The 23066-nt window shown below is 47.4% G+C and overlaps 1 protein-coding gene across 1 annotated transcript in view; it reads left to right on the forward strand.

The window, feature by feature from the left end:
* The window catches only part of zfhx3b (zinc finger homeobox 3b), a 146426-nt gene that overhangs the window by 57612 nt on the left and 65748 nt on the right, over nucleotides 1-23066 (forward strand). The gene's annotated exons all lie outside the window — the stretch shown is intronic.

Genomic DNA, 23066 nt, shown 5'->3' on the forward strand with positions numbered 1-23066 from the left:
TGTCGCGCCTAAAGCATTGTGATGTCTCAAATCAGCCTCGCTGAATTTCTTTGCCCCAGTGCCTCACGGACATTTTCACACAAGTAGCTAGTAGCTAAGTAGCTAAGCGTCTCTCGCCATCTCCCCGCTGTGTTGATAGTCCTCCGCAGCGCACGGGGAGGGTTCCAGTCCCTCAACACGCTGCTAATGTAGCTTCTCTCTCCGTTAGCCGTGAAAGATGGCTTTGTCGTCTAACCCTTGACTTCCCAGCAGCCATAGTGCAGCGGGGCCATGCTGCCGCTAGACAAGAACATGGCAGGTGAGGCCGGTTTGGAGGCTTAGGGGTGAATCACTTGGTGAGGAATGAAGAAGTGAGGAGACAGAGGTTTGGTGCTAATACTCCTCAGAGCGGGAAAGGCTGAATCGCTCTCGACAGCCGTATTGATTTTCGCTGGACTTGGAGCTTCACCTTCTCCTCTAATCATTCCATAATAGCCAATGGATGAACACTCTCTGAACAAATGGCCATAAATCTAACAGGCCTGATTCCACTTAGGCACCTATCCTCAGTGTCTGTGGCCGTGGACACTCTGTGTTTAACCCAAACTGGCACACACGCAAACACACACATGCGCGCGCACACACACACATACACACACACACACACACATGCACACACACACACACACACACACACACACACACACACACACACACACACACACACACACACACACACACACACACACACACACACACACACACGTAAACAATCATACTCACAGTAAAACTCACTTCTCCATCAGAACTTCACATTAGCTTGCAATTACTGGCTTTTGGCCAGTGAAAATTAATTAAATTAGAAAAATGCAAGCCATGGCAGTCATTTGTGCCAGAAACAAATCATATGAAAATCATATTTAGCTTAATTAAGATTTCAAACGGCATGTGAAGTCTTGATCCGATAATTTCCAACATTCATTCTGACTCTTGACAGGCTGACTAGTTGCCATTTTTTGTTGCCAATTGGCCATTTTATTTTGTGATTTTGTTTAATAGTTTTGGTCTAAACTGTATGATGAAGCATACATGTCCATAGATAGTCTCTTATATGCTGAAAACAGATATCACTGTCAACTGGCTGATGAATTGCTTTATGACTGGTCATTTTCGGCCAATGAAAAAAGCCTTGTGTGAACCATGCTCCACACACACACACACACACACACACACACACACACACACACACACACACACACACACACACACACACACACGCGCGCACACACACACACACACACACACACACACACACACACACACACACACACACACACATTGCCCCATCCAATTTGTGTAGCTTTTGGCAAATGGCCTAATAAATGATTTGGAAAAGCATACCACATTACTGCATGTTTTTTTTTTTTAAATCAATTTGAAATTAAAAGCCCCCCATCCCCCTCAAGCCATTTCTTTGAAAGCTCCTCATTCTTATATTTTCTTTTTTAGCTTGCCCGTTTGCTGCTCTCTCCTGAAAGAATACCCTTTGTAAGGGTCAAATTGTGGTTCTGTCTTCCCAGTTCAAGTTGGCAGCTGAGTCTATGTCAAAGCATGTGCAGACCAATAGACTGGGTGCACTTATCCAAATATCTTTTAAAAACAAAACAAATTTGGTCCATGTTATATCATGATGTGCCATACCGTACCACTCTCTTGTCCACACACCATGCTGGATGGGACCTGACCAAAAAGCAATTGGAAATTCCTCACTTTGTCTCTGATCGAGACAAATCTGCTATGACCCCCCCACACCTAGTAAAGGAAATGGTTTTATTTGTCTTAAAGGGCAACGGGAAAAAGTTGATTTGATATTGTCTGGCTGCGTTTTACGTTGAGCCATAAAGCTGAGAGATGTTTTATTTCCCTCCTGGTCTCGTTTTCTTCTCAACTTCACAGGAGAAAAGAGGCATATGTCCTACCACTGCTCAGGCTGCGGGGATTAAATATGTACAACACATCCAGGCATGATCATTTTTCATTACTTAAGCCTCTTAAAATGGCTCCAGACTTAAAACCCATTGATCTCCAGAGGAAGGGCGAGTGCATCAACCCAAGAAGTCGCCTGCTCCCTCACCCTGCACGGTTCCCATAAGCTCTCCTCGGCAAAGGCAAAAAAAACAAACATTAAAAATAAAGATGTTCACTAGTTGACAAGAAGTATTACTGTGCTTCATGACCTGCAAATATGATTAGTGCGTGACAAGTTCCCAAATGTGATGCCAGTTGGGAGCCTCGGTTCCCCACTTGACAGTGTCACAGTCTCGTTGTGGCGTTGGATTTACGGTCCTGGTGCAGCGACTGACAGGCTGAACCCCAGCACGGTCCACAGCCTGCGAACCCAGCCTTTTGCATTACGCAGGGACCAAAAAAGGCAACGTGCCACTCATTTATTCCTCGCCAAAGAAATCTGATGCAAATAGCAGCATTTCTAACCTTTTTGGGGCGAAAATAAATCATCAAGTCAGCACAAACAGGCCGTAAGATGTGGGAGATCCTTGGGACACTTCACCCAAATCAAACTGGTTTGCATTAAACACTGCCTTTGTGTGCAGGGCTCCATATAAATTGGAGCCTGTAATTACTGGAATTAAAAAGGAAGGTTTTAAACTTAGGGCTACGCTGGATGGGATAATTTGAGGGTCTGTGGTATGTGGCCCATATTAGGGCTTTCTAAAAATATCACCCCCACCACCCCATGTATTGGAATGTTTCAAAAGACCACGGAAAGATCCAGCAAATTTTCCTGACCGCATGGGCCACCACACGGCGGGGGGTGATGTTGTCTCCTTCTGCACGCCGTAGCGGAGAGACGCTCTGTCTGAGCGTTGGTTTTTTAACTAAAACACCACCGTGCTCCTGAGTGAACTTTCACCTTTCCTTCTCCTCATAGGTTGGGGTTTGTCGTGGCTCTGATTATAGCATAATGGGCATGGCATTTTTTTTTATAAAAGCCACTCCTAAGCACATGCAGATGGTGTGACAGCACCCACAGTTTATCCACGTATGATTTAAGAAACACCAGGCTCTTCTACTTTCCATACTCTCTCTGGTCAGCTTGTACAAACTCAGCTCGGCTTCTCATGTTGTAGCTTCATACATATTATGTGAACACCCTGGGCCAGTGGTGGTCAACCTGGATTTAGCAGCTGTGGTCCTTGGATTGCTCTATTCAGGGGAAATTGCGGTGTTACAGCAGCACACATAAGTACAGATGGACAATAACAACAGAATATTACAAATAGAAAAACATATATAATTAATAAGTAAACCTCTGTATCAACAATTCACCGACTACTATTGAAAAATACCCCAAAATTGTACAAATGCTTAATATTTAATTCACATATTTGACCATTATGACAAATAAAATCATGATAAAGACGATATTTAAGAAAATATATTTTTTCATATTCAATTCATTTTCTGAATGCATTTTGTATGACTTAATTTCTTCGTCATCTGCTGGCGGCCCGGACCGCAGGGGTCCATGCAAGGGCGCATGTGGCCCTCGGGCCGCAGGTTGGCATCGCAATGTGCAGCAGGCCCTGCACCACAAGCGGCAGGACTGAGGCCCCGGCTGGAGTTGGGCTGAGCGAAGCCGAGTCCCTGTGCAGCCAGACAGGATGGGTGGAGCCTGGGCTTCCACTCAGGGGCTGGGGAAAGGGGCGGAGCGTGGGGCAGCGAGCTGGCTACCTTCCTCGTCTCGGGGGCCGGTGCGATCTGCGGTAATTGAGATTGATTGGATGTTATTTTTCCTCTTGCAAATGTAGTCCATTAGCTTGGCACATGCATAATCAGTTTAGAGCGCAGTTAGCCGAATGTAATCATGTTCCTCGGTGTCTGCTAGCACAAAATCCACTCCAGATGCCGCTTAGCCAAGGAAAGAAAGGAAGAAAGTGCTGTCACTATCACATGGGGGAATCTTTATCCAAGAAAGTCCCGACACCCCTCCCTCCGCCCTGGTCCCGCTCTATTAAACACACACACAACTGTACGAACTCTCTCCGTTTCTGATGCATCTGCACGCATACACACAATGCATTCTTCGCCTATAGAAACGGGGAATTAAGTTTGTCTTTTCTAGTTTTCACAGCATGATATTACGCGGCGCTCAAGAGGGCTGATTCTATAACTGGCGGCGGGTATCTCTACGTTGGAAATCTGACCTCTCCCCACTTTTTTCTTTCCACTTCAAACGAATTGAGCGCCGTGCTGATAAAAGGACGCCACTTTTGAGAAAGTCGTAAAAGAATCTCGCAGAAGCACGACAGAGGAAAAAATAAGACTGTAATGTGAGTGAGATGATTAGCCGTGCGCTTAAAGAGGAAACGCAGTGTTTCTCTCGGTAGTCAGCAGAAAAAAAAATATCAGCCTCTCAGATTCTCAGGAATGCGAGCTATAATTACCTCTCCACATTAACTATTATAATTATTAGGATCGACTGCGAATCCTCCTTCCAATGGGGAGATGCAGTTGGTTTTTTTTAATCAAAACAACTGTGGGGACTAATTTAGGGGTCACATAGGAGCATTTAAATTGCGGTTTTGGGGATGAGTTGCGTCTTTTTTCCGGGCCTGCAATCCACCCTTCCCTTACCTAGAGAAGGAGAAAGGAGTCACCCACCCACCCAGCAGACATTACTTAGAGGAGGAGGAGGAGGAGGAGTAGGATGGGGGGAAGGAGAGAGAGAGAGAGAGAGAGAGAGAGAGACGCTCGTTTAGACAGAGATACTCTGCTAATTATCATGGCTGGCCTGCGATTGTTCAGTAATAGTGCTCAGTGGGAAAGGTTGCAGCAGTTCCAGGAAGAGCTGAGCTCTGATTTACTGGTACTACCGCTCTAATAAAGCGCTTGCTGCACATCCTGGGAGACAGTCCATTCTCCCTTTTCAAATGCACACACACGCGTACACACACAAACACATGCACGCACACACACACACACACACACACACACACATGCACACACATGCACACACATGCACACACACGCACACACACGCACACACACACACACACACACACACACACACACACACACACACACACACACACACACACACACACACACACACACACACACACAGCTATCCCCTTTGGAGACGTGCCGGTAGATGACAACATTAGGCTTGTGAGTCATAAAATGTATCACGTTTGTAGTTTATATAATACTGATTTAAGACACACTACTAATCAACACAAGGCAAAGGGCTAATCCTGAACGTCATGCAAAGGAAGTTTTTTTTGGTTCTGTGTGGGCCGCAGTTACAGCACTTCAGTCAACATGACCGTGATCCATAACCTTCTATTGCTCCGTGTAGAGGCCTGGCCTGCAGGGAGGTGAACCCTGGCTCTCTACCTCAAACAAACCCGCGGTCTCTCGGCAAAAAGGGAGGGAGCAGGAACAAAGGGATAGTTTGGATTGCAGAGAGGTCTGTCAGGCAAGGGCAAAGGGGGAAGGCTCTTAGGCAAAGTGTTGGCCGGCGTAGAAGAATTTCACAACTCCTCCAGCATCCACCTCTTGCAGGCCAAGGCCAAGGAGGAGGCCAGGAGCCGGGCTCTGGCCCGAGGCACAGCTGCTGCTACCGCTGCTGCTGGTTTGGAGTTCAGCTGCCCCTTTGCAGGGGTCCCGGGGGCTCGCACAGCGAGGGTGAAAACAGAAATGTGCCCAGACATGGAGGGCTGTTCCTGTCCAGCCTTTCCACAGCTGTTTCAACAGAGCCACCATAGTCAGATACAGCGACAAGAGAGAGCAGGGCTCATTGCATTAAAGGGTAATACCACCCATTTTCAGCATTAAAATGGCCAAAACTATACCCCAGATTTTTATGTGGTCCAGAGAACAATTTCCCACACCGTATCTGAGAACAGGGCAATCAGGCCGTTTGAGAAGCTGGGCTATGACCTACCACCAATGTATTCTGTGGCACGCCCCCTAGCATAGTTTAGGGGTATAGTTTGGGCTATAATAATATAATGCTGGAAATGGGTGGCATTCCCCTTTAACAGGCCGAAGAGGGATGGATATAGAGATGATAGTGTTCCTAACCACGGGAGTGGGGCCAAAAGATGGAGTGAGATGTTTTGCTAAAGCGTCAGCTGGGAGTTGGAATTTCTTGGTTATTGTGTTAATGATTGCTTGTTTTGACTCGGGCTCTCCTTGTTGGCCAAGTGGACAGGAGTGAGGGAGCATGCTCCCTCTGGTGTGCAAGGAAGCCGTTGATCCTATTATCTCCTGCCTGATCTCCTGCCTGATCAGCAGCAGTGCTCGCTGGTTGTGACAGTGCTGGCAGAGATGTATAGTCTAGATATACAGTCAACGCACACACACTCACACACGCATAGATACACATATACACACACACAAACAGACACCATCCCCCCATTAAACAGGGAAGAAATAGTTCCCCCAGACGCCCATATCACACATCCAAGGCCCTGCATTCTTAGATGTTTTTTGGTCCCTATCAAGCTTCCTTTTTAGTCCTCCTTCACCGAATTGTCTATCTCAGGTTTTGTATCCTGGAAATTAATAAACAAGGCAAACACCCATCACCCACAAAACAACCCAATTAGATAACCAGACCCAGACCCCCAGATAGCGAGCCGGTGGGTGGTCCTGTACGGGCCTCTGCTTAAGGTTAAATATCTTTAATCCAAGCAGGCTGGAAAACTAAACATTCGCCTCAGCCAAATCCTCTTTCGGCACCCCCTCATCTCAGTCTCTCTCTCTCTCCCCCGTCTTTTTCCTTTGCTCTCTTGTAATATCTGTCAACCTACCATGCAAAGACTTCCTGGCTTTTCAGGATCCTGGTCCGTGCTGTTGCTTAAGAACAAATAAATGTATCTGCTCAACTGAACTTGTTAAAAATAGAGCATCCCACACACAACTACCTCGCCTTTTATTAACAATTGGTAGAAGCTTGTTTTCTTTTTTTTTTATAAGCACGATACATGTTGGGTAAGAGTTGTTCTTTTAAAATAATGAGGAGGGACTTTTACTATTAGAGTGCAGATTAAATGGGCGCCTTTGAGGAACTTTCCGTACTGACGTTGACCGGAGGGTCCCTTTATCGTCTGATCAGTGTTCTCCTCCGGTGCTGCCAGCCTCTATCTTGTAAAGATGATATTACTGACATATCAGTCAAGGTCCTATCTCTTAGCCACCCCCACACATCCCCAAACCCCCAGATAGATACCAGGGAGATGGCACCCCCCTTTTGCCTTGTCTTCAAAAAGACAAGATAAGGAGCTCCATTTAATCAGCTGCCGCTTGGAGTTGAAGTTAACTTGGTATGCATTTGGTGCTGAAACTGCACTGAAATTAGTTTCAATGATGGCGGATTGACTGGGCATTCTATACAGTATATTCTTTATAGACTGTTTATACATATATATTTTAAAATCTTCATCGAGGGCAGGATGATATATTGATCCATTGAAAAGGGAGCTAAACTATTGTGAGGATTATTTTGAGATTTATTTCAGAATTGGGTGGCGTCTACTTGTCTAACAACAGTATCTAACAATTTGAGACAAATAAGTCGAGAAGTAATGATGACCTGAAACTGAAATATAAGATAATTATAATAATAATCATAATAATTATTATGATTATTATTATTTTTAGGGGTCCAGCCCCCCCTATTGTTTTTGTTTGGATTTTTATTATTATTTTTCTCCTTGGCATTTGTCCAACTGAAAGTGTCTGGTGCACAGCTACCGCCGAACCCACGGACATGAATGAAGTGTTGTTGGATTCGGGGCAGCTCAGGCATTTTGTGGTCCAAGTTTGATCCACATTGATCTATATTTGGAGCAGGAATTATTGAAAAACTGCCAATCTACCGGAAGTAGCCAAACGTTGGCGGAGCGTGGCGGGTGGTGGAGTGGGACGCTTTGTGACATCATCATCCAATTTGTTATAGAGTATATGTGCAGGTTTTCGCTCTGGGGGGACTTTTACATGGAGCGAGGTGCGGGGCGTGCTGTGGTCTAGACTCCATTGGCCTGTATTGGTCGTTTTGTGCAGTATCTGCGCCGGGTCGAGACAAGAGGTAGTCGATGCTGCGTTCCATGGAAAATTGGAACTTGTGTCGGTAGGAAGTAATGCTGGCTTCCAAGGGAACTCGGAAAACTGCAATTGTAACTAATGTGACTAATCTGGACCCCCCGTGCATTACTTCCTGCAGCTATATTTATTATTATTTTTATTTGTATTTTTATTTTTGTTTTTGTTGTTTTTTTTATCATGACTAATTGCCTTCTAATAATATGAAGCAGTTTGAGTTGCATTTTGTGTATGAAAGGTGCTTCACAAATAATAATAATTATATCAATATACTAACTGTTGTGAGACCAAATATTGTTTGGGAGTTTGGTTATCGTAATATTGAGATATAGTTAAATGTTGTCTTCAAGGCTGCAATACAGTAAAGTTAGTCAAATTTCTGAATTTCCTAGACCGTTCTAGTTGTTGTTATCTGCCTAATATCCACATTACTAATGAATTTTCTTCAAATATTAATTGTGTCCAATAGTCCCAATAGTCATCCTCAAAATTCAAAATATTGTCAAATTATCCATAACAAGGTATTTGCCCAAAAATATACCGATATTTGATTTTGTCACTATCTTCACTTCCACATGTCTGTCAGCACACGTGGCATCCTAACTGGCCACGGCACCTGGCGAAACCGTGGCGATGGGCAGGTAAACGCTGCTTTGATGAGGGCATGAGGGAGCTGGTGTGGATCTATGTGGCTCTTAAGCTGAAGGGATGGAGAGAAAGGCAGACAGGCTTACCGGCTCAGTGCCATCAATACATCAGTGGCTTAGCCACCAGATTAATGGCCTGCGAGTGGTCAGGGCCACAAAACGACTCTGCTCCCAGCTCCGTGTTGAGTTGAGCCGTACATAAAGGAGGGACGGAGTGATGAGAAGGAGGCCGAGGATGGAGAAGATCTGAGGCAGCTGGATGAGCACACAGGGACCCCTGTTCTATTTGGGTTTGGCCTGCAGAGTACAGTCCTGGGACAGATAAATTTGGGAAAGTGGGGATATGTGGCCCTGGTTGTTTGAATTTCACTTCCCTGACTTTTTATGCCCCACTTGTGGGACTAAATTGATGGTTGATGGCTTCAATTCTGCAACAGAATGTAAAACACCATGGACGTAATTGTTATGTATTGCGAGGACAATCCCTTGCATTACAAACCGAATTGATGTTTTGTTGTTCGGTGGAAAGCGGACCGGGACGAGGTCAAAGGCATAACACTCTTGAACCCCATTTTCTGATGATGTTTAATTCAGCACATGATCCCAGAAAAGCTTGTTATATCATTTTTGGGATCAAAAAGCAGTAATGATAAAGGAAACTCATCCCACGGTTCTTGGTAGTGGAATTTTTTCGCCGTGCTGTGGTCCAGAGGTAGCACTGGGAGCTGTAAATCTATCAGTGATACCAAGACAATGTTCTTCCCAGATGTGAAGCAAAATATTTCATCCTTTTGTAATTAAGCGGTACAGCCCCGGGTGTCATGTGTTTTTTATTGGGGCCTCTGGAAAAGATTGTTTTGCACCTTGTTTTCTCATCATCCCTTTTTGTTTTTCATGCATAAAGGAAAGAAAATGAAGCTCAGGGATTGGGGGGAGAAGAGTTGAAAGGGAGAAAATTAAAACTTTTTTAATGTATCGGGAGGATGAGGTGTGGGGTTTAATGGTGGCGTCATCGTCTGGAAGTGAATCGTTTTTTAAGTGAAAGAATATAGGAGACTACATTGGTTCTCATTGTTGTCTCCGGCAATGGTCTTTCAATCTACACCTGTTTTGTGCTTTAAAAACTTGGAAGAACATGAAAGAGAGAGAGCGAGAGAGCGAGAGAGAGAGACGGGGAGAGAGGGAAATGGAGAGTAAGAGAGTAGGATGGTCCCTGTGGCCATTAGCCATAGGGACCATCTTACTGTTCAGTTTCATCACTTCCTGACCGCCACATCCCCTCATGACGCCCCGATTATTAGACAAAGGAAAAATTTGAACATTTAAACTACCGTTCCCGTAATCCCCAACTCCGCCCCTCCACCCATCAACACCACCGGCACCACAACCGGCCCTCATTCATGTGGCCAAACCAAGGGAGGAGAAACCTCCCCAACGGTTGGTGTTCTGGTGCCTCCTGACAAATCCCAGCTGCCGAGACGGGTAAAAAAAAAAAAAAAGGGGGACGGAGAGAAACGTGGGCCTTTGTCCGTTATAGGCGGTTTCACACATTTGTGTTTCATAAAGCGCCTTTCTTTTCAGTCTCAGGGGGTGATTTGTAGAGCTGTGCTGTCCTGGCGAGGGCCTCCCCCTCTCCCCCCGGGAGACCTCCGCCGAGGAGCAGACAGTAGAGGAAGTCTCCGCAGCCATTGAGCTCCTCGGCCGACTTCCAGATCACAAACCATCCCTCATCGCCTCTCCACGCCAGACTCACAAACTCCATTTTTTTTTTCTTCTTTTATTTATAACGTCACCACATTCAATCAACACCGGGCCTAAAATTAAGGACCGCTGAATGATTCAGACTTGGATCCCACATTCAGATAGTCTATCTCTGTCACTAGATAGGAATGTCCTTAATTTATGCTTGTTAGGGTGGAATAGTTATGTCGAGATAATTTGAACCAGAAGGGCTGTCTGTAGCGCCGCTACTGTTTAAATGAGATCGTTGGGAGCTGCTCGAGAGTTTGAAACGTGAAATTCGGAGCTGAGGAATGCAAATTTTAATTCAGCGTATTCATGATATATGTATTTATTAGCCTCCTCGCAGGGGAGAGCAAGAGCGTCCCAACCCCTTGTATTATGCTGGTAAGATTTGACACAGATTTAGGTGTTTATCATAACTGAAAGGCTGGTTAACATGCTTGTTTCAGCCTGAGGCCAGGTGACTCTCCCTTATTTGGGGTCATGAACTTCCATACAGCATATTGACGTCTTGATGTTATTGTTTTTGTCTATAAGCACTTTGCATCGCAATTTTTTATGCTTCGGCCGACGGCCAGTTTTGACCACAAAGGAGAATAGGCCTTTATGAACCAGCAGCTAGTATAAATAAGAGTCTCCCTCTCTCTCTCTCTCTCTCTCTCTCTCTCTCTCTCTCTCTCTCTCTCTCTCTCTCTCGCTCACTCACGCACGCATGCACGCACACACACACACAGCTCTCACCAAAAACATAAAGACCATCCCCTTTTATTTGAACTAAAGGTGGAAAAAAATATATTTGATCTTCAAAAAGCTTACCAATGCCTCATAGTCATGACATGAGACGGGTTGCAGCTCTGCGCCGTGGGAATTGACTCCGTTGCTGTCTGAGAGGGGCAGGTCCCGCTCACAATTTACCCGCCGAGTCACTCAGAAGCAATTGTCTGAAGAGGAACATGATCATAAGATTCTAATCTTAGACAGTGATAGAGGAGGAAGTGTCCAAAACCGAGAACAATGTTGAACATCATTTGCAGTACAACGGCCATTTCTGGCTGAAACCGTATTCATTGGTTGAATCAACTGAAACCTAAAAACAAGGCTTAATAATGAAATATGCAACACTTTGTTTGGTGGTAATACCGAAGGTGCCTTCTGCAGTTTCCCTCCGGATATGAATAATGTATCTCTCCTTCGTTAATTTTTTAACTTCTTCACTGTTCTGAGGAACCTTCCTGTGTCTCGGACCTGTCCTCCTCAGATGGCTTCTCGGCAAAGTGAAGAGTTCTGCGCTTCGTCCACGCTGCCAGATTGTTCCTTCCTTTTTCTGAGAATCCTCCGCTCGCTCCTGGCTCCTCCTGCCGAGGCACTTTTTTGTCCAAGGCACATGGAACGCAGTCCTTTCTTCCTATATTCACTTTTATTACCTACTCTGTGCTAATGAAAATACATTTTTACTCCCATCAGACAGCTCGTACTTTTTTTCCTCCTCCGTTTCTATACCTCTTAATATTGGACACACGAAATGTTGAGACGATAAATGCCCCGAATAATTGCAAATGATGTGTTATTAGACTTTAAATGCAGTTTGGATTGGTGGAGTGAAGAAGATCTCCCGACCTGCTGTTTGTTCTCAGACGTCCCGTCGCAGATAGGGCTCTTACAACTCTCCTCTTCTCCCCCCACACTGAGTGACGCTTATCATTTCTCTCCATTTCAAGCTATTCCTCCAATTTTCCGGTCTTACCTATTCTGCCGGCCCCATCATTGGGATCTTGGTCCGACGAGGAGAGGATAAAGCAATTTGGTAATGCGCCTTCTGCCAAAATAGAATTATATCTGATCCCGGGGATTCTTAAGACTGGTCATTTCACCGAGATTGATTGAAAGGCATAGAATGATGTGTACCGGACAATAAGGTGCGGGACCGAAATGTCCGGGTCACAATGACAATAAGTGCGACACGTGTCGTGCAGGTCATACTAATGGCCCCGTCATTAAAGGTTTCAATGGCTTAATACGTAATTCTTGCCATTTAGTCAGAAAGACCGGCACGTACTTATGGCGGGGACATTTGTGCCTCTCAAATGAGAGCTCCGACATTAGAGTATTCCCGGTATTCATCTTAACTTTTAAATCATTAAACATGATGAAGCCATCTCGGCCAAGTCGGCGGCTTATATACGGAAAAAAATCAAACGCTATCTGCCATCTCTGATCAGAAGCAACAGCCATCAGCCCAGGGTTACCAAGGCAGAACAGGAAAAGCCATTAACTGCCAATCACTGCATCGATCGACAAGCCAGTCCACCACTAGCACCCCACCCCACCGCCGGCCCACAGACACACACATAATCACTTACTGTAAACACACACACACACAAACCTGCAGATCAAAGTCCGAATGAACGCCCCCTTCCAGATCGCTGATCTGTTCGATTTTGGGCTTTTTTTTTTTTTTTTTTTTTTTTTTTAACTTTGTCAACTCCCGTAAACTCCGGGTATTATCGGAAGCGCGGGTCGGGACTCTGTGCAAATGTTATTTTCCCTGCGGAGCGGAGCGCGGCTTTGTAATCTGTCCTGTCCACGTCAGAGCTGACACTCCGCGCTGCCGCCTCTGTACACAGTTTTTTTCGGGGGAGTCCGGCGGGAGATAAGAAGGGAGCTAACGCGGCTGGCGAGGGACAAAGGCGACAAAAAACGGAAGGCGGTGGTGTTGAAGGTGCTGTAAGGACCGGGTGGGTGGTGGGTGGGGGTCATTAGTGGAATATTTGCCTACTTCCCAGTTTAATAGGGATGCGGCATATGAGGGAGTGATTGGGAGCAGGGGTCACGGCTGGGGGGGTGGCAATTAAAGGGTATGGATCCAAAATCGGTGTCCCTTTGTCTGCGCTGTAAGCAGGAAGAGATAGGTAAGCTGAGAGAGAGAGAGGGAGAGAGAGGGGGAGAGAGAGGGAGAGAGAGTGCAATGCATATTTAACATATTTGTTAAATATGCATTGCCGTATATGTTTATTGAACCTTGTCACTGATGAACTGGTGATGCTTAAGCCTGTACACACACGCACGCACGCACGCATACCCACACTCGACAAACACCTTTATTGACGTAGGAAGTCGTCATTTTGAATCACGCTCCAAAGAAAGACTGCACACATTTTAATCAAATATAACAGCTCATTTGTTCATTTTTCCCACACAGAACGTTTTGTTTCTTTCTCCCTTGTATTTCTCTCTCTCTCTCCCTCCCTCTCTCTCTCTTTATTTATCTCCCATTTGATGTGTCGTTGCTCCCCCCCCCTCCGTCCCCCCGTCCCTCCATCCCCCCGCTAGTTAGCTTCAATGGGTCAGCCCGCTCGGAGGCCACACAATAGCGAGAGCCGGAGCAGATATGATGGATGTGGCCCGGGGCCCGTGCACTCGCTCTGCGTCTGCGGTGGCCTCATCCCCACATCAGCCACCGGGAGGGGGAGGCGGGGTAGGCGGGGGAGGCAGGGCGGTGGGGGGGGGCAGACGCAGGAGGAGGGAGGGCAGAGATACAAACCAGACCAGCCATTTTCCTCGTTCCGCTCATAAATATTTGTGTGGCTGATTTATAAACAGCGGAGCAAGAGACAAGATCAAAGTGAACTGTAACGGTTATATAAAACCCCGGGACTTTCTCCCCCCCCCCCCCCCACGACGCCACCCTACGACACCACGCTCATACCTATTAAAGACAAAGCCGTATATCACGGCGGAATATTGGCGAGGGTATCGAGTGTCCTCTCGCCGGTTTTAAAGCGCCGGTCGTGCCCCCGCTCGCGACGCCGTCTTCCGGCGGCCGTGCCCTCCGCGGCTCCCAGACGCTAGTTAAAAAGGGGCGTAGATATGCGGTTGACGTACGAAGCGACACCTCCCCCCCCACCTCGCCGGCCGGCGCGAGGGCCTTGAGGACCGGCGGCGTCCTGGTGGACTTTTAAACGGCCGCGGCAGTGTCGGGCTGTGGCGCAGGAGTGTCCGGCCGCTGGAGTGGAACAGACAGCTGCACATTATGACTCAAGCTGCCAGCCAGTCAGACACCACACAAAGGCCAAGCCTCCTGAATGGCAGCGGAGGGGTTGGGGTGGAAGGCCACGAGGGGCGTGTGTGTGTGTGTGTGTGTGTGTGTGTGTGTGTGTGTGTGTGTGTGTGTGTGTGTGCGTGCGTGCGTGGAGGCGTGGGACAGTTTCACATGCTCAAGTGTGGAAAAAGATGGCCGCAGCTCCATAGACATAACACATTAGGGCCAACTGTGGAAGAGTGTAGGGCAGACATTCCACACCTACAGGCAGTATCTACGCCCCCCCCCCCCCCCCCCCACCACCACCACCACGACACCACACACAGAAACACACACACACGCACAAACACACACACACACAACCCTGCAAGGTGTGTGTGCTCTGTGTGTCTAAGCGGGGCGGTGCTTTGGCCCTCTCGCTGATTAATAACAGCTCTGGCTGGCAGATGCAAGTAGGGCCACGACGATGGCTTTTCACTGACCTCTGTGGGAGGGAGAGCATTGTGGGTAATGGGAGAGAGAAAAGAACGCCATTCTCAATGGAGATCCCAGCTCCCCCCGCGCCCCCCGCCCCCTTTTGTCCTAAAAATAGCTGAATAAACAGGAGATCCATCAGCAAGATGGGGAATTTTTAAGGGCGACGAGGTGAGACCTGAGAGAGCGGCTGCTTAACACTGTCTCTCTCTGTGTGTTTGTACGGGCCGTCGCAGGACATCTGTTACGCTGGCGAGGCGGCACCTCGGTGCGAGCCCTCGCCTAAACATTTTACGACAGCGCTCCCATCATTTGAAGAAAGCGGAATTTGGCCTTTGTTTTTGTGGGTTCATTTATTTATTTATTTATTCGTCCCTTTGTATGAAATTGTGTCTCAAGTTGGGTGGATTACACTACAAGTCCCAGAATTCCGGCCGATCAACTGATCAGTTTTGTTCTCGGTCACTTGAGGTGGTGTGCACATGATATGGATGAACATTCACTTTTTTTTGTGAATGTTCATCCATATCAACAGTTTGCTGACCCCGACTAGCTACAGTCGTTGATCAAACTCATCCCAGCTGCTGCTCACTAACGACTGTTTTTTTACAAAGTGCCAGAAAATATATATACATATATATAAATATATATATATCAATGATGGGATTTTTTTTTTTTTCCCAAATAATGGGACGGATTACCACTTTAAAGAGCTCTTTGTACATGTTCAATCGTTGCTACTGTTATCATAGTTACCCCTCAGTAAGTGTGTGTGTGTGTGTGTGTGTGTGTGTGTGTGTGTGTGTGTGTGTCTGTGTGTGTGTGTGTGTGTGTTGGGAGGGGGGGGGGTATCCCTCCATCCCTCTTTACCAAGACGTAGCGCCGTCCCCCCACCTGCGTGGGGAGTGCTGTAGAGTTTCCACCTGGGTGGGTAAGCGTTGTGCGTTGTGCGGGTGGAGCAGCAGCAAAATGCAGATTGTTTCCCCCACGGTGCGTCGGAGCTGCTCTCTCTCTCTCTCTCTCTCTCTCTCTCTCTCTCTCTCTCTCTCTCTCTCTGCGAGCGGGGTTCAAAGTTCCACCCGAACATCAGAGGGCTGACGCTGAGCGGGGCTGACTGGCTGCAGCCGTGGTCTGGCGCGGGGTTCCTGAATTATTACTGATGGTTTCAGAGGTAACTGTCCGACCACAGGACCGGGGGAGGATTAATCATTTATTTGATTGTCCAGCATGTGCTGATTAATCAATTTGAGCGGGATCCGCAGGATTAACTACCCCATTATTCCCCGTGTAAGAACAGATAAGAGATAAGACTTTTAAAATATCACGTTCCATTCATCATTTATTTTTAGGTCCCCGCTGATGAGGTCGAAATAAAAACTTGAGGTGGTGATATTAGGCAGCAAAGCAACATAAGTAGGGGCGGGCGAGAGAGGAAAAAGAAAGAAGGCTTTGAACTCTCCGAACTCGTGGAGAAATGCCCGAAATAAAAAACGAGATAGAGCTTTTGCATTTCTTTGAAACCTAGCTGAGCGAGAGAGAGAGAGAGAGAGAGAGAGAGAGAGAGAGAGAGAGAGAGAGAGAAAGCCAAAAAAAAAAAACACACATTGTAGGAGTGAGAGCAGCACGGAGAGAGACGGAGGGAGGAGAGAGAGCGGTGGATCAGGAAGTGGATGGAAAGTGATAGCTGTCTCCACCTGGAGTGGGAGCCCCGAGCCGAGCGGGCGGAACGGGACGGAGTGAGTCGCTGCGCCGCGGCGCACCGCGCCGCGCTCCACCGTCGCGGCTCTCCGGTTCTAGGTGAGTGGGAGCCGCGGCGAGGTTAAAAAAGCCGTGGCGGCATTCCTGCGTCGCCGACCGCTCATAACCTAACCTAAGTCTATAAATTCTCAATCTGCAAACTGTTTAATGTGTTATGTCATGTGGTAATGCCTTTGATTCCAACATACCTCCGTTTGTAAATACAAGAGGCACTCAAAGGGCTGTGGTTTTCTTTACAAGCATGGCGCCCCCGGCGATTTGGTGCGCAGAGAGAGAGGGAGAGAGGGAGCGAGAGAGAGAGAGAGAGAGAGAGCAGTGAAAACATGAGGGAGGGACTGAGAGGTGGTTGGAAACTGTATACAGCTCCTCTGCCCGTCCTGCTCCTTCCTGCTCTTAAGTTGCAAGGGCAGAAATGTGAGAGGAGGAGGAGTGTGTGCCTCCTCTCCCCTCCCCTCCCCTCCCCTCCTCTCCCCCGGCCGAACAAAAACACCTTAATTATGCACTTTTCAGCAGATTTCTACCTTTAACACTTTCCTCCCGGGGTCCGGGATTTTCGCTCTCCATGCTTGATTTAGTGCACAATTACTGAGCAAGAGGTCCGTCCAATCAATAGACAGGAAAAGGGAAAGTGGGAGCCTTTGAAGTATAGTGGGAGACTTTGTGCACCATTGAGCAGTTTCTATAGTATGAGTGGATGAGGGCGACGAGGGCGGCGAGGGCGGCGAGGGCATTTTCGGCCGCCATGCCAGCCTCCGTGCGCCGTGCCACTCTGCCGGGTTTGCCTCCTCGCCCCTGCCGGCCCACGAAGTCTCTCTACGCCGCTTAAGCGCTGGAGTGGAAAATTACATTTTATTTTATTTTTTTATTTTTCTGGCCGATGCTTGACACGGCGGCCGGCAACAAATTGTATTATAAGGACACTTACTCCAAAACATTAATAAATTAAAATCACAAGTTGTCCTTAAAAAAAATAAAAAGGAGCCTAATGTGATCTTACAGCCCACGTGCACAATTTACATAAGAAAGAATACAAAGCACTTCTGTGTGGGAGGTGCCGTGCCCTGTTTTCGATGTCCCCAAATGGGCAGCCGGCGCATTGACCTCCATGGTGACACTGGCTAATGGCTCCGACGGTTATTTTAGGAAGCACCATCAGAAGTCTCTCCCCGACTCTGGAAAGCTTTTTGCCAGTGCGACTAAAGCAATAGGCTGCCTCCAATTAGCCCGGCCTGTGTTTGATTTTAGTGATGACGACCATATCTCAGCTGTAATTATGCCGCGCTGGGAATGATGAGGGCTTAGGTTATTGATCCTCCATTGATCACCCTGATCAATGAGCACTTTGTTTCTTTTATATGGAAAGTGGAGTTATGTTTGGGGGTTTTTTTCTTCCCCCCCTACGGCTAATGAGCGGGCCCAACAGAATGACCTACAAAGAAATCTGTCTTAGCCGCGCCCGTATTTTTTAGGGACAGGAAGGTGCTTATGCTTATGGGAATGAAGGGGGGCGTTCCAAAGAGCATGGTTTTGTTCAATACAAGAGCCAAGTCCCTGCGGACCGGGCTCGGAAGCAACGAAGGCTCTTGGCCGGGAAAAAAATAATAATAATAAATGAAGGCCCAGATAGGGGCAAAAACATTTACAGCCCATATTGCGTTTTCATATCAGCTCTCTCATTCCAGAGAGGAAGTCTCGTCCGAGGAGAAAATGACATTAGTGGAAAGTTTCAGATGTGTGTTGTCATTTTATACGCCACAAAGTCCAAATAAAGACGTGGAGCATGTTTGGCGTTCCTCGTGCAAAACAATTCCACGCGATCGTTATGATCGTCTCATCTTTTTCTCCTTACATATGGAGACGCGCCCCGCGTCTAAACCGCCTCGGCTGGGGGAAATTTTAGGCTTTGACTTTTATCATCAGGGGGTGATTCGGGGTTTGTTACAGCAGCCGCTGCCGCGAACAAAAAATTGACAGGTGGAGCAGGTGGGCGTGCGGCGCCGCTGGAGAACACTTAACAGCGCTTCCACTGCGGCGGGCTACTTCCCACATCGCTCTCTGCGCGAAACGCCACCTCTTCTCCGCCCTCGCTCATTAATTTACATTTTAAGAACAGAAGCTCTCGGGGAAATAAAAAAAGCCCTGTTGCTTCTTTTGTCTGTCATCCATCCTTATTGTTTCCATCATAAGGATGGATGCTTATGATTTGGTCAAATATTTGGTCGCCGCTGATCTTAATTAGTTGCCTTGTGTAGTAAGGCTGGGGCAGCGCCAAACACTTCCCCCAGCAAAGGGTTAAAAAAAAAAAAGAAACACCCTCTACCCCCTCTCCCCCTTCCAAAAACAACTTCACCATGAATTTTGTATTACTAAAAGAACAGGAAAGTGAGAAAACATACACTGTTAAAACACCGTTGCATAGCCGGAAGCAGCAAGCAATTATGTGATAATGAAATATTTACACTGCTAAACTGACGCCGGAGGTGAAAGAAATATAACACAAGCCTGGCGAGACGGCGTTCTGCGCCTCCTCTCCACGCAGGAGGAACAGGACTACAGTACATCTTCCGATGTTCGATGGCCGTCAGAGCAGGGGCGGCGTCAGAGCCCCGGCCGAGCCCGGGCGTCCTTTCCTTACGCACGCGGCGGCTAAACCGGCGTCGGGGATCGGCCGTGGCGGTCACATTGAGCGGCGCTGACTTGCGCTGACCTCTGCTTCGCCGCCGTCCCGTTCGGGGTTTCTGATGCCAATTTGCTCAAACACATGCAACCAAAAAAAAAAATGAAAAATGCATCGATGGCATGAAGAGGTAAGTCTCCGCCAAGACTAATGGTGCAGCTCTCGTCGTAATTAAATTCCCGCTTACCGCGTTAATCATCCCAGTTGCTTTTTGTGCATATCCCCACCCAACACTCCACCGTATGCTTAATCCTGTGACTGTGACCACGACGCCCCGGTTAGAATACACCTTTTATGTGGCGAGGAGCCTCATCCCATTCACATCTCACTAACACACACTCATATAGTAGGACGACCACATTTGTTAAACCCTGACACCGCGAACCTTAAATGTACCGCAGTTCATGCACGCACACATGTATGCGCGTATGCCCGCACCATAGGCCTTTTCAGCACCACTATTTTTTATTATTATTATTATTCTTATTTAATAATATTCATAATATTCTTATATCCCCGACTACTTGTCATGGAAATTTTGAAAAAAGCTTTGGAAAAATGTATAGAATGTGTTTCGATGGAGGCGCGCACGCCAATGCAGCCGGACGGACAAAAACCTTTTCATCCAAAGTAAAAGAAGAAGGAAAGTGTCACGGCCGGGTTTAATTTATTTGAGTTTTGGTATGAAATGGAACACCGAGGTCACATGCACTCTCCGTCTGATCCGAAGCAGTCTGACAAAGACACACCAATGAGGAGAAGAAATTCTGATGTGTTCCTGCAGAGCGTGCCTCCTTTTTGACTCCCTTCGTACCGTCCAAATAAGCTGAAAGGCTTCAGTCCAAAATGGAGGGCTGTGTTGTTGCCGTGGAGGTGGGGTAGGGTGGCTCGGGCACGTCCAAATCTGCCCGAGCCAAACTTCCAGATGGCACCTTCCCCATACAGGTGTCACCAAGTGGCTGGAACGTTGTTTCTCTCCCCCTCGCTCTCTCTCTCTCTCTCTCTCTCTCTCTCTCTCTCGCCCATGGCTCCTCCCAGCTGTCGCCCCCTGCAGGTCGTCTTGGGGTACTGCAACTTTGGCAAGCTCCTGCCAGCATGGCATTCATAAAAGCACCGGGAGGTTAAGCTGTTAATTAGCTACTAAAAGAGGAAAGCAACAGCTTGCCATTCATTTGCTTTCTCTCTTCTTTTTTTTCTTTCTTTTCCTATTTGGGGATTGACATTTCCTGCCTGTTTCACAGTTATTTGCCGTATGTCACATAAGTTGGACCGGAGCTCATTAAGAAGCGGGGGGGGAAATGTGTTTATCAGACTGCAACAAAAAAAAGGTGCATATTATGTATGTATAGCCATGCTTATCCAAATGTTGTTAATGAGAGAGGGCCGTGGTGGGGCTCCGGTGGGCGAAAGGCTCAGCCTTGTTATCGCCGCGTGGGGCATTGATCCCGCCACCGCCGGGCTGCTTATCCTCCCCTTTCCCCTCCTTCAGAGAGAGCGACTCACCCATGAATTATGTGGACGCATTGATCAGCTGATTGAGAGCCATTGTTTAGAGCCCTGGGTCATTATTGAAGGAGGGATTACCCAACTCTTGTTTTGTGCCCGCGTATGTGAGAATGTATTATTCAGCTTCTTGTCACGACACCGCGCTCCCCGCCCGCCTCACTCTGCAACTCCTGCACAAATGAAGAATACGCACAGACACTCACACATACATTATGTGAACACTCACACACACGCCACCCACCCACCCACACACACACACACACACACACACACACACACACAGGTGTGCACAAACACGTGCACACACACGTATGCGCACACACACACACACACACACACACACACACACACACACACACACACACACACATTACAGCAGCCTACACATTCAACATGGCCCAAATGACTGGTTGCATTGATTGCCTTCCCTCTGCAATTATGTTCCCATTGTTTACTTCCGAGCATCTTACTCATTCGAAAGGAATTCAATAATTATTGCTTTATTTAATGTTAAAGTAAGTAAGAGCGCTAAGACCGGTGGCTGTATTGTCTTCAGGCCACCCCCACCTCCTCGGCTTCTTTGTGTCATTGACCAATGTTAAGTCCATCCTCTCCAAGGACACATGCAGTGATCCATCTCTACCTCCGCCCCATCACCCGGTGACAGAGCTCCGCCCTTTTCTGTTTCTATCCCAACCCAACCAGAGACAAATGCGCGGCCTGTTTTCTTCTTTTTTTATTACCATTATTTTTTTTTTTAATCATCGCTCGGGATGGATCATCGCTGCGGCAGGGAAGTGGCGGAGAGAGAGAGAGAGAGAGAGAGAGAGAGAGAGAGAGAGAGAGAGAGAGAGAGAGGTGCCGTGGTCAGAGAAAGAAAGATGGAGAGACTGTGAGACTGGAGGGAAGGTGCGGGCAGCGGTCGGTATGCAGTTCCACTCACATTCACCGACTTCTGGGCAGGTTAGCGCGTGCAGGGGCTAATTCAAAGCAGCCACTGAACCCAGCGGTCGCTGGGGTTTGTGTGGTGGGAGTGGACCCGCTCCGGTCCTCAGTGACACCCAGCCCCCCCTTCCTTTGATGAGCCACCCTCCCTCCTCGCTTCCGGGGCCGGACATATTATAGAGAGGTCGTCATATACACACCTCAACCCACACGGATACTATTGCTAAAGCAGCGAAAACGGATTGAGATTTGAGCTGCCCCGGTGTTCTTTTCTTCCTTTCTTTCACGTGAAGTATGCTGTTTTTGTTTTTGTTTTTTTTGGGGGGGGGGGGTTTTCAGCCCAACAGGCGCATCTCATTGTCTCTTTTCAGAGTGAAATGCAATGACCTCATTGTCTGTTATCGCTGCCATGACATCACTGTGTCTGTTTAACAAAAGTGCTACTTGACACACAAGTCGTCGCCACATCTTGCGTCTGGCACTCGCTTGTAAATTTGCACTCAGTCGAAAGAAACCACTATCACTGACAGAATGATATCCAAAGGACGAAATATTCATTTGACAAGCAGTAAGAGGCATATACATGTAGGTATATTACCAGCGTCTACTATGGCATGTAAACCTGTCTGCACACACGCATGCACGCGCGCGCGCACACACACACACACACACACACACACACACACACACACACACACACACACACACACACACACACACACACACACATACACACACACACACATACACACAGAATTAAGCTCTAAGTGCTGAGAATCAGGGAGATAATTACAAAGCAATATACAGGCAGATACTCAGTGGCTCTCTCTCTCTCTCTCTCTCTCTCTCTCTCTCTCTCTCTCTCTCAGAGGGAATTTGGCAGCTCTCTCAGAATTGATAGCCATTTAGATCATGGATAGTCATCTGTTTTAATGCATTAATTTTGTATTAACAGCACTGCCAAATTTAATGGTGGAAATTAGGGTATGATCATAATGGTATGTGGCCTTGTGTGCATTTATGTCTTTGCACTTGCATTGGCAGTGTGTGTGTGTGTGTGTATGTGTGTGTGTGTGTGTGTGTGTGTGTGTGTGTGTGTGTGTGTGTGTGTGTGTGTGTGTGTGTGTGTGTCTGTGTGTGTGTGTGTGTGTGTGTGTGTGTGTGTGTG

This window comes from Zeus faber (genome assembly GCF_960531495.2).
Source record: "Zeus faber genome assembly, chromosome: 3".
Classification (NCBI taxonomy): Eukaryota; Metazoa; Chordata; class Actinopteri; order Zeiformes; family Zeidae; genus Zeus; species Zeus faber.